This window comes from Zootermopsis nevadensis, unplaced genomic scaffold, assembly GCF_977971745.1.
Source record: "Zootermopsis nevadensis isolate Lab colony 2312 unplaced genomic scaffold, Znev_1.0 Znev_ptg000010l, whole genome shotgun sequence".
Lineage (NCBI taxonomy): Eukaryota > Metazoa > Arthropoda > Insecta > Blattodea > Termopsidae > Zootermopsis > Zootermopsis nevadensis.
Window position 1 is genome coordinate 11,451,584 of NW_028259142.1, and position 12,016 is coordinate 11,463,599.

Sequence of the window (12,016 nt, forward strand, 5' to 3'; positions counted from 1 at the left end):
ACAGAACTTTAGAGAATCATTAAGTTCTGTTCCATTTACGTTAATGAATATCTCAAGAAGAACTTGGCGCAATAGATTTATTCACGTTTCTCTTCCAATTTAATTTGACGCTATTTATCTGACTTATGCAGTCGAAACAGCATAATTTAACAACCCAAGGATCAATATCTTTCTTCTGGAAGTAATAGTCTAGTTCTTTAATTTATATTCGATCTGTAAGCCGCTCTGGAATATGGAAAGAAGATAATTCTGCAAGAACAAGGCTTATGATGCACGCTGAAAAAATGAACAATCTTGCCAGTATTTGTTACTGATTGCTTGTTTTGTGAGCCGAGAACACAAAAGACAAACATTTCATAGTGCATGCAATGTTTGAAAAGTTGGCTGTTTCTGAGCTGCTCAACCCCCCACCACACTTATGGAACCTCAAGTTTTATTATTGTATTCACAAAAGCCTTATCCAAAGGCACTTAAATCATCTCATTTGATTTATTTTTTCTGCAAGACACCTTTTGCTATTAAACTGGGATTTAAGAGTACCTACTCTACCCCTTTGCCCATTGGCGTTTACGCATATTACATAGACAAACAATACTGTCATTAATTTCCTGGAAAATGACCTGGATTCTTACAGAGCTTCAAGCATTCCTCAGAATCAATACTTGTTTTTATGTGATGTCGTTTTTATAAAACAGGCGTATACAATTTTGATTTCAGGTTTTGTTATTGATTTTGTTATTTTATGATAGTTTAATGTAGGAAATTGTGTCGTAAGTTTACGTCAGATCGAAACAAGCACGACGTATTTTGGTCTGCTAGTAGTGCAACACGTGACTTCCCAAGCCACTAACGTCACAGGTGTTTACGTAACTCTCCCAGACGGTAGCTTCTAAAGAACTCTGCTCCATAGCGTTAGTTAGAAATCGGTAACATTTTAAATACAGTTCTAATAGTCATGTCTTTCAATAGGGTAAAATCTTCCCTCAGTGCACAGGATACTAATATAAAAGTAATGGTGATAATAACCTCCCTCTCTACGAAGGGGACGTGAGCAACTTTCAAGAGACACCTGTCTTATAATAATACCACGCAACCAATAGTTACGTGTATCACCTAGCTCTACCTTGTGGCGTGGTGAAGGTAGTCTATATGCCGGGGTAACTGCTTGCTGGTAGGAGAGAGGTGGGCGGCGTAAACATTCAGCCCTTTCCACTAGTATTATACAAGCACGCAAACACAACCAAAGAAACACAGTGACATGAAGAACTCACACACGCAAGTATAAATAAACGCTTATGTACGATATCAGTTTGACCGGGGAAAAAAAAAACTAGGTAAACGGTACAGTCACGTCTGTTGCTACGTTTCTGTGGGTCATTACGTCATATAACTGTCAGATCAACGTAGCAAAAATTTCGAGATAGAATTAATTTTAAGAAAAGTCTAAACGTGTATTACACTGGAAGATAAATACATAAGAAACGTTTTTTGCTATTTTGCGTGCCCCTCCAGGCCTTTGATGCTTATTCAAAGCAGATACAAATCTTGATACAATACTATTCGCATTTCATATATTGTTTTTTTGTTAAATGCTTGTATTATCAAAAATAAATTCAAATTATTGTTTTAGGACTTACATCTGTATTTAATTTTACAGGCCCAGTATGTATTTCTTTCTTACGGTTTTAGGGAAAGCTGATTGACTGAAACTAAATTTAAACTTTGAATAAACGAATACTTAAAGCTGCCCCGCTACACGCCAAGCACTTGAGGGAGGGACGGACGTACAGAAGAGAATTTTGTAATGGGCGTCCATTTTTATATTTCGTGGTACTATGTTACCTAGGTCAGTAGATTGAGTTAATTTCAAGCTTCGCCGCTTAACCCAGCATATTACACGTTCCTATTTCGGATAGCGTAGCTCCTCGGTGAGTAACAGCAGCGCTGTGGTGGTGGCTACAGGTACTTGAACCTATTACCCTACCAATTTCTCAGCTTCAGTTCAGTGAGCGTTATAGTTGTGTATTAATGACAGTGTGTGTATTTTTGTCAATTCTAGTGCTAAACTTCAACATACCGAGCCAAGACTTTATCAGAAGGTGAGTTTTACCTTGCATATCGTTAAAACGAACTTAATTATTAAGCATTAAAGCCTGTCTGGCGTGTGTTTCGATTGCTTCCGAAAGCTTTAGTGCCACGATGTACAGCCATGCTTAGATTAGTAGTAGGCTGCCTTTGTTTCGTGTTATAAGTTGGTTGCTGATTTTTTATATCTGAAACCAGGAACTTTACTTTGTACAGTCCTGGTTGTTTATTTGTTATTAGATGGCTGCCATGAAAATAAAATAATGCACTTTATACTTCATTAGAAGTGCATTTGCAGGTTGTAAATACAAGGAATGAATTTTATGAAAGCTTCAGACACTTTTAACATGCTTAGGCCTACTTTGCTAGGCTGTATGAAAAATGCTAACTGGGAGAGAGGACTTTCTGCCTCGGTTGGTAGAAAATGTGCTTTAGGTAATGAACTAGATACAACTTGTCAAGTTTCATCATATAAAGTGCCGTAGATATTCTGGCCCGTGGGAAGAGATATTCGAGTCTCGGAGTAAAAGCCTGCCTGAAAAAACAATGTAAGTTTGCCGTCGCTAGGTTTGTTATGCATTATCATCAGTAACGAGGAACGTTAACGGCGCAAAGGATAATGTCTAACGAAAAATCATAACGATAATAGTGTTACAAGTTTAATTTTCATTGTTATGTCCCAACTAAAAGTGGTCTCACTTGACCGACGAAGGCCGCGTATTTCAATAACGTGGCACCTGCTCGCGAGGCTAGTCACTTCCGGCCGAAGATACACGTGTCACTCAGTCTCATGTTGCTATTTCTTGCTGTCCTTAGAATACAGGTGAGTCAGAAGTATGTTTACAAATTTCGTGTGCGTGTTCCAGGATCAAAAATAAGGGAAAAAGTTCCTATGATCATGGGGTCGCAAATGTTTCATTTTCAAAATAATAACCAAAAATAAATTTCAATGAATTGACTTTATATCAAAGTGAATCCAGCTTCCAGCACAGATTTTCAATTAACGTTTGGGCAGGAATTGTTGGCGACATGCTTATTGGCCCACACATGCTTCCATCACGTCTAAGAGGGCCTTCATGTCAGCGATTCTTAAGAAGACACTTGCCACGTCTCCTTGAAGATGTACCACTGAATACAAGAAGACAAATATGGCTTATACACGACGGAACACACTTCTCCCATCGCGTCAGATATCATCTCAATGAACAGTACCCTCAGCGATGGATTGGGCGTGGTGGCCCAGTTGCATGGACACCGAGGTCACCGGACCTGACTCCATTGGACTTTTATCTGTGGGGGTCACTTGAAGTCCGTCGTTTATGCAACACCCATAAACAATGAAGACGACCTATGGGAACGTGCGCAGAATGCATGTCAGATGATTCGAGGAAACCCTGGTGTGTACGTCGTGCTCGTGCTCGTGCTCGTGCTCGTGCTCGTGCATGTGTGGAGAATGGCGGAACAACCTTCTAGCATCTGTCATAAAGAAACATCCTTGTCCTTATACTTGGCAATAAAGGCATACTTTGAAAATTATTTTTGGCTATTATTTCGAAAATGAAACATTTGCGACCCCATGTTCATAGGAACATTTTTTCTTGTTTTTGATCCTGGAACACGCACACGAAATTTGTAAACATACTTCTGACTCAACCTGTATTACGAAAGACCTTACTGGGCTAAGAAAATCTGTTGTTTTCTCAGCAAAGACAACAGAAATTAAAGTTTCCCTGTATGATTTTGTTTGAAAACATGTATAAAAGTGCAGGTCGTCAGGTAGAGTAGGATTTATGAATATTACTGAGTTTATTACAAAGACGTTGTTTGTTATCTTTAGATTTAAAGTCACGTATTTTAAATTTTAGTTATTATTTCCACAGCAATTTTCATATAGTTTTTTTAATTATATGTGGTTCCAATGAGCAAAAACGCGATTTTAACGTTAAGGCCTACATACACGACATTTGCATACATTAGCCTAAAGATTTTTGCGACTATTTGTTATTCAGTAACAAACTTTTTTTCCCTTCATACATTAGCTAATTCCAAAATTATTTAACGGGCCTCTTTACAAGTTTACAAGGGAACATGTAAACGGGCCGTTTGTTACTAACCCCTGACCCGCAGTAAATTAATAATTGTATATTTTAGTATAAATTTGTGTATTTGATGTCATTCCTCCTTACGTGTATGCCTTCTCTGTGGGCCGAGTCGGCTATCTCATTCAGTATAGCTATAGCTGGGAAATGGGGCCTGTCCCCCGGACGTAAAGCGACCTGAGCGTGAAGGTAACCATTCACAATTTTTAGTGCTAATTTATGAAAGAGTTAAAACGTTACCTGAACCCGCTATTTCGTCGTAGAATGGTACATAATAAGCACCAGGGCAACTTTTTACATTTCCTGTGCTATTAGAATCGGTTTTCGGTTATAAATACTCAAAGAAATTCAGAAGGGGTAAATCGAATTCAGTATCCGCCCGGGAACACAACCCCGTTTTCAACATCGGGGTAAATTGGGTTATTTCATTTATTGAATGTGTATATACATTTTTTGGGCATCCGGTATCTGGAACTCAATAAGCAGTTTATCTCCCAACCGCTACTCGAATTTATGGACTGCAGTAAAGGATTCTGTCGACAAATCTGGAGTCGTATTTGACACTTGTCAAATTTCCTGCTTGTACTGTACATCACGCATTCGAATGTGTAGAGTTACTTTCTCTCGGTTTTCAATTACGGGCTTGGTAAAGCGAGGCAAATGAGGGTAAGTGTAACATTTATTTTCGACCATGTGGAACAGAATTGAGATTGGGTGGTAAATTAAATCACTGAAGGTGAAAATTAATGGAGACATTCATTACTTCCTCTTAGTCTTATCGGTTCTCGCGTGATTCGCCAGATTTATTCTCCCTTTCTCCAACCAAATGCATGACCTCACATAATGATATTGCTCACGAATGTGTGTGTGGAAGGTTAACAATTTTTATAGCCCACAAAACCTTTATAATCTTTGTAGTTTTCCGTAAAATTTACTTTCAAGCCAAATTTATACTATAATACGTATTATGACGACATTAATTTATGTGGCGGTGAGCATTCAGAGACATCCATCTCATGAGATTATGTTAGTGAGAGGTTATGAGCTGTCTCTGCCCTGTCTTGGGCGGAGACCGCATTTAACAACGGGATTTGTTGCTAGGGACCGAACCATTTGTGTACTTAACTAAGTGATGTGTGTTGCCTGTGTTAATTTGCTTAGAGATCCGTGTAGCTGCACTTACAGATCAGCAACCGAGCAATGATGTAAAATATAAAGTAACGTTAAGATAAATTAAGAAATCAAAAACATTGATGCGCGTATATGCGAACTAATTTGGTTATTTTATTTTTGGGGTTTAATGGCGCTGTTATAACTGTGAAGATTATATTAAGGTGGTTGGTTGTTTATTTTATTTAACGACGTTGTTGAATTTTTAGCTGTTAGGTTAGGCGATTATTTCTTTGAGAATCTAATTTCTCTATTACAACTGTCGAGGTTATAGTAAGTTGGTTGACTGATTTGTGGATCACATAAAATCGCTGTTACAACTGGAAATGCTTATAAGTCGTTTGGTTGATTATTGGGGAATTTAACGATGCTATTCTGTTGCTGAGGTTAGGACTAAAGAAATATTTTCAGCAATTTTGGGGTTTAATTCTAAGCAGGTTTTACTTCAACAAAAAATAATAACATTAAAAGTTATATTTGTGAAGTATTAGGTCACGTGGTTTTATCGCAATAACATACAAAATATGAAACATGTGGAGCTTCACCTCCATATTCTCTGTGCATTTATAGCATGAGGCTTGAGTATAGTGCATCAGGATACAATTCACTTCACAATTACTACGCGCCCGTAGACGGACTGGCGAATAAACTGAGCTCTGATGAACTAACACGGACCCCGCCAATGCCAGGGTTGATAATGTAAACAATTATCTTACACAGCGCTGCACATATCTGCACGTGCACTACGCGTTTGTTATGAGTAGGCTGGTAGGCAATAGTTAACGACCTCGTGTTTGATATTCCTGTATTTGGTATCCATTGATGTTATTTTGTGGCCATGTCATATTAATGTTTACCTCGTAACCATCCGAAATCAATAAAATTGTACTGCCTATATTCTAATATATTCCTTTCACCCACTGTTATCAATTTTTATTGCATTAAACTTAAGTCTGAATAACCTTGCGTACTTCAGCGATGGTTCCCTGAAATTTTTAATGAAGGGAACGACGTTCTGGACAAACGGACGTATGATCTAGCAAATGTATCAAAGTTTAACTATAACTCTAGTCGTCGTACCACAAATTTCAACGTCGTCATTCTCGAAGCCCCTATCTGGGCTAGTTCCATCCACTTCACACCCACAAAAAAAAAAATCTGCTTGAGACTTTCTATACTACGAACGGGATAAATCATTCCGGTACCTTCCCATGACTGGCTGTCGAGTATTACACAGTCAAAACAATTGTCTAGCAACGTCTTTCTACAATTAAAAGTCAACCAACTTGTAGTTTGCAGGCAATGGAAATGTTTCAGTTGATTTCTTTCATGCATGTGCAACAAGGAGAATCTTTGCTTCCTGGGGTGACGGTAATGTGCGTCGAAATTTATGGCAACGACATTTATTCCTGGTTTCATAAACGACTAACTTGCTTGTATTTGCGGTATTTTTCTATACGGTTGGCTAATGCTGCAGGAATAATTATCTTTGCTTGTCTAAGCTCTTGATGTAATTCTATACACACAAAAATTTACAATCATAAAATAATTTATTACCTTATAAAATGAGTTAAGCGCTGTTGTTCCACTTTATAGCCGCGTCATGGTTGATTTAGATTTTCCATTTTATTTGAAGAATTTCGGTTTCTGAACTCATTCGCTTGTAATTATGTCCTGTTAGTCTTGGAAATGCAGATAACGGCAAACCAATCAGGAATAAAACACAGAGTCGAGTTGGGCTGTTTCTTGTCCAACAGGCAGTTTTGTCCAGTGATTGTTACAACCTCAGAGTCTTATAACTCTTTTGTTGTTAATAAAGTAAGAATCAACTCGCTTGCGATAAAAATCAGATTTTTTAAAAATAATTAAATTTTCATTTGGAAATAAAGTTATTTGGAATAAAATCAAACTGAAACGGAAAGTAAATTAACTTGTAATAACCGCGAAATGTCTAACAATTGTATTTAAGGCCGAAACAAAAGATAAGCGGAAATGAATTCTTGGGCGTAGAAGTTATAACACTGATTTCTTACAGTAACACAAAAATAAATTACAAGAACAGGAAAGAATGCCCGGAAACCAAATGGAGAATCTGTTGTATCAGTACAAACCGAAGTTGGAAGATGCCAGGACCGTCCATCAGAATAACGAAAGAAACAATTAAGAAGTCCTGGAAGTTAATTCATGACGATAATGAAATAGTAATTAAAATGATCACAGGAATGTACAAATGGAATAACTAAATTTTTCTTGCATCTAAATATTATTCTTACCTTAATTTTAAATTTCGTTTAACATATGACTTCCAACAAAATTAGGCTAATACACCACATTCCACAGCTATACAAAAACCACAAAATATTATTTTGAGCTGCATAATAAGTGTTATTTCCATAGATATGTGGAAAAATAAATTAATAAGTGCACAACATTCGTGAATGTAATGCGCGGTCTACGGACATGTTAAATAAAATCCGAGATTCTCAAGGGCGTTTAGACTTCCATGACGGTATCCTGGGTTGAGACACCGTGAGGACTTGTTGTCTTATGGTCGTATGATCCAGTAGATCTGACTTCATAAGTTAGAATGTATCTGGAGCTATCAAATAACGAACTCGACAACCCAGTGGTCGCCATAGCTTAGTATTCTTAGTGACAAGGACTTTGAAGTACCGAGATGGATTCCATACATCTTTCCCGTCAGACTCTTCACACCGAGGTTCAAGAAAATCAGGCAAATATTCCTATAATATTTATGTCTCAATTATGTAAGAGACGGATAGACACATTGACCCTTAATGGATTCCGAAGAAGTAACTCAGGTTATCCAAAAAATGAAACTAAACTGATGGAGCAGAGCGTGTCTTGAGAAGCTGATAGTCACTTAACGGATCACGAAATTTCCCTCTTTTATGCAACAGGGAGGTGTGATACTGTGTTTGTATCAGCCCGTAACTGAGCCCTATCAGGCTCTTCAAAATTAATTTTAATATTATTCTTTCACTACTCTCAGGTATTCGAATTTTAGATCTTCTTTTCAGTTTTTGGAATAAAATTTTGTGTCACATGTCTCACTCTTATCATCCTTGATTTCGTCATACTAAATCATTACGTTCGAAATGAATTAAAAAATGAAACAAAACATTCTTATCACGAGACAACGAGATTTTATGGCTAGTTTTCCTACTTAATGTTTTAGAGATCTTGTGATTGAATTAAGGCCCATAGACCGACAATTCTAACAGTTTTTTCGTCGTTTTCGTTGTTAGTTCCAGGCGAATATTGGAGTAGTGTATTACGTTAGACCGTCACCACTTTGTTACGTATCCTTTAAAATCTATTATTTATTAGTTAACGTAACATTCCATTCGTACTGCTATATTTTGAGCTGTTGATAACTTAGTTAAATAAGCTATAAATACACAAATCGGTCTAAATACATGAATAGAAAGAGAAGAGGCAAGTTAGCAGTGTTAGTTGATCAGCAATACGATCGTCAATAAGTTAATTATATAGCCAGTTGTTTAGTTAGTGTGATGTGATGTTTTACAGTGTTTAAGACGTTTATCAAAGATGCATATAGAAGATTCGCCCAATATATTCACAGTTATGTAAAGGTTTATTATGGATGTGTTTTATTAGAAGTAAGTACGCATAATTTAAAATGAACAGATTTGTGGCTGCCTCAGCATGACATACAGACTTTTATGAAAAACGGCCAGCTGATTCAAAATTTATTAAGATAGAAAAGTCACACGGACTTACGTATAGACTGGGCCTATCTTTATTTGCACAAGTTTTTTAGGGTAGAAAATTTTTAATACTGGTTACCACAGGTAACGAATTTTTCGACAGGTTGTAACTGGCTTTTATGGTACAGTACAGCCTGTGTGGAATGAATGCTGTAAGGGCAGAGTGATGGACAGAAAGAACGCGAGATTTATTTTGTGTGGCGTGTTTCGCGTTAAACCATGTAACATGTCGCATGTTTTAACATGAGGCACGTCAAACGTAAACAAGTTTGTATTTGAAAATTATTATATAATTAGAAAGGTTAGCAACAGATCTGGATAGTAGCCTATAATTACGTAAGATTGAATGAATCAGTAAGGATGCAATAGTGGACATGTAGCACACATGGGTAATTGAGAAATGCATATAAATTACTATTAGGAATCCATAAGGGTAATCACCACTTTAGAGCCCAAACCTTAAATCGGAGGATAACAGTAAAATAATTCTTAGACTGTAGATTGTAGAGAATTGAACTGGATTAAATCGCTTGATGGTATAGTACAGTGATGAATTTTAGTCAATACTGTGATAAATCTTTAATTTTAAGAAAATCAGGATTAACCGAGTAAGTATGAATTGTTCGAAACAGATCGCGTTCCATATAGGCTTGACATTTATGCGCAGGCATGTATGCGTGTATGCGCGTAAGTGCGGAAGGATGTATGTATGTAACATTCTTAAAATGAAGAGAACTTAAATTTTATTCAGAGTTTTGTAGTGATCGTGCGAAAATAAGCTCCAGAAATGTGTGGTGTGTGGTTTAGGGTTTATCTCCCAGGGCTTCTCGTTTTGTATTGCAGTCTAAATGTGTAAATGCAAATTCGTAACCTGATGGAATAATGCATTTAACAAGGAACTAAAATGCTGTTTCGAGTTCTGTTTGCGCAGACCAAACACAAGCGAATCCATTAGCTAATGGCACATGCTTAGAGTTCTGCACGCAGGATTCGTGCTAACTAGAAGGAGGCCTCTCTTATATGATCACCGCTGACCCTCGTCCACCAAATTGTGGGTGTTTCTACACGGGTTTAACCTAGCGTTTCTACGTAGCAATTACGTATTTAAGGACTTGTGAAATATGAACCTTCATTTATGGTAAGTTACTTTCCAGAAGGAAGAACATCGCTTCTTCTAATTACAAGTTACGTACGCATATGCTAGTATTTGTGTACATACTTGTTTTTATATTCCTTTTTTTTAATAGCAACTAGGAAGCTGTTTGTTCCGTGAAGTAAACAATTACTGTCCGTGAACACCGGTAAAGATAGCTTGCTATAAACGTAATATCTTCCAACTGCTGAACCCCAGATTTAGCGCGTTAATGAACCTTAGTCACGAAATCACTTAAACAAGTGTCTGTTTACTAAATTTGCTCAACAGCCTGGCTACAGACTAATGATCAAAGTAAAAGATAAAAACCCAAAAGTTATTGCCCGCTGACTTGTTGTTTTATTGAGTATACCATAATAAATGTATTATTTAATTCAACATTAAAGTTTCTTACTTTTGTGTCCGAAGTAAATCACATCTTACGGTGTGTTTCGTTTGGTAGAAAGTATTATCTTTAGAGTTCTTCCATATAAGGTAATTCCGGGAGAGATGCCGCACTTTTTCCAACATTTGTTCTAACTCAATCCGAAAATGGTCAAAACGGCTGAAAATTCATGAGATATTATATTTAAAATCTATTTTATACTCATCCGTAAACAAAATATCTAAAGCAAATTAATTCTCAGAGATACAGGGCAATAAAAAATGTTGTATTTGCGGCATCTCTCCCGGGCATGCCGGGAGAGATGCCGCTCTTTGAAAATATCCTTGAATTCAAAGAGAAACATATGTAAATGAAAACGGATGAACTTCATTGAAAGTAATTAATTATTGTGAACATTAAAATAGAAAAAATGTATGAATAAAAGTTTGGTTATGAACACCAATAAAAATTGAAAAGTTAATGAATATTCAAATGAATTTTCAATTATCGAGTAAATTGAAAGAAAAATGTTCCAGAGTTGCTTGGAGTCTAAGTGTAAACCAGTAAATTTAGAGTCTAAGCGTTAGTCAATGAAATTTGTACGGAGAGCAGAACTCATGCAGCCAGTTTCTGCAACAGTTTTCCCAGTACTCACAGCACTTGTTGGTGTTACAGTTTTCAGGGGTCTCTTGATTAGAACTTCTTTTTTTAAGTTTTTCAACCTTGTAGACCAGAAGTACTCGGACTGTTCACCTTTGCCTTTTTCCTCTGCTCTTTGATTTCATTTCCTCTTTGCTTCTTTCGCCTTTCCTCTATGTTGGCTGCTTCAATGAGGACAGAAGCCAGTTGAGTTTATTCTCGGTACTTTCAACACTGGACTAATCTTCCTCAATAATATAAGATAATGCAATAAACAGGCATTTTTGAGTACTCTATAATGTATGTGTGTGATTTTTTAAATCAGATCTGGTATTTTTTTAAGTGCGGCATCTCTCCCTTAATTTCTTGTGGCCTCTCTCCTTATCTTCAGGGAGAGAAGCCGTCCCCTCCCACTTGCCTTACCCAATGACCAACATGGCGGCCACATCGTGTGAAGTCTAGACCAACAATGCTGGAAACCTCTAATGCATCGGGATTTAATAGTTACTTCGACTGGAACTAAAAAGGACACATTTTATGAACAGCTCAATAGTAACTTTCTGTCCCACCTGCTTCAGCCATAAATATCTCTTCTTTTGTATTTATGGTTTTCGTATGATTGTTCCCAATGTAAACTGGTATCAGGCTTATATCCTTATCTTTGTAATGGTAAAGAGTTTTGTTTTCTTTGAGGTGCGGACTGAATTCTTTAGTATTTTTTAGATGAGCTTTGGCTTCAAAGGATTTATCACAC

General features: G+C 36.9%; 1 protein-coding gene across 9 annotated transcripts in view; it reads left to right on the plus strand.

Moving 5' to 3' along the window:
• The window catches only part of LOC110828488 (uncharacterized), a 727,302-nt gene that overhangs the window by 96,944 nt on the left and 618,342 nt on the right, over positions 1 to 12,016 (plus strand). Inside the window, exon 1 of one of the 9 annotated variants that reach the window (XM_087346528.1) lies at positions 2,006 to 2,099. The exons of 7 other annotated variants lie outside the window; for them this stretch is intronic. The gene's annotated coding sequence lies outside the window, so the exon portion shown is untranslated. Of the gene's footprint in view, positions 1 to 2,005; positions 2,100 to 12,016 lie in introns of those variants that run through there. One more of the 9 variants, XM_087346531.1, reaches the window with a different exon arrangement.